Below are 221 nucleotides of genomic sequence, written 5' to 3'. Positions count from 1 at the left end.
TTACTCAACATAAAGCAAAAAATTGCCTTCTTTTAGTACAATGTGCACTGACCTGCAGGCAACTGAAAGTGTGCACTAAACTGTGTGCAATATACTTTTTTTGTAACAAGTTCACAAAAGAACATTATCACCAAATTTTATGAATCCCAATAGGTAGCCGGCTGTATGTGATAGGGTGGGTCAGACGCCAGTTTGAACAGGCCAATACACATATGGCACAA

The sequence above is a fragment of the Taudactylus pleione genome, unplaced genomic scaffold (assembly GCF_031769625.1).
Source record: "Taudactylus pleione unplaced genomic scaffold, aTauple2 ptg001830l, whole genome shotgun sequence".
NCBI lineage: Eukaryota > Metazoa > Chordata > Amphibia > Anura > Myobatrachidae > Taudactylus > Taudactylus pleione.
Note: the sequence above shows the minus strand (reverse complement) of the source record.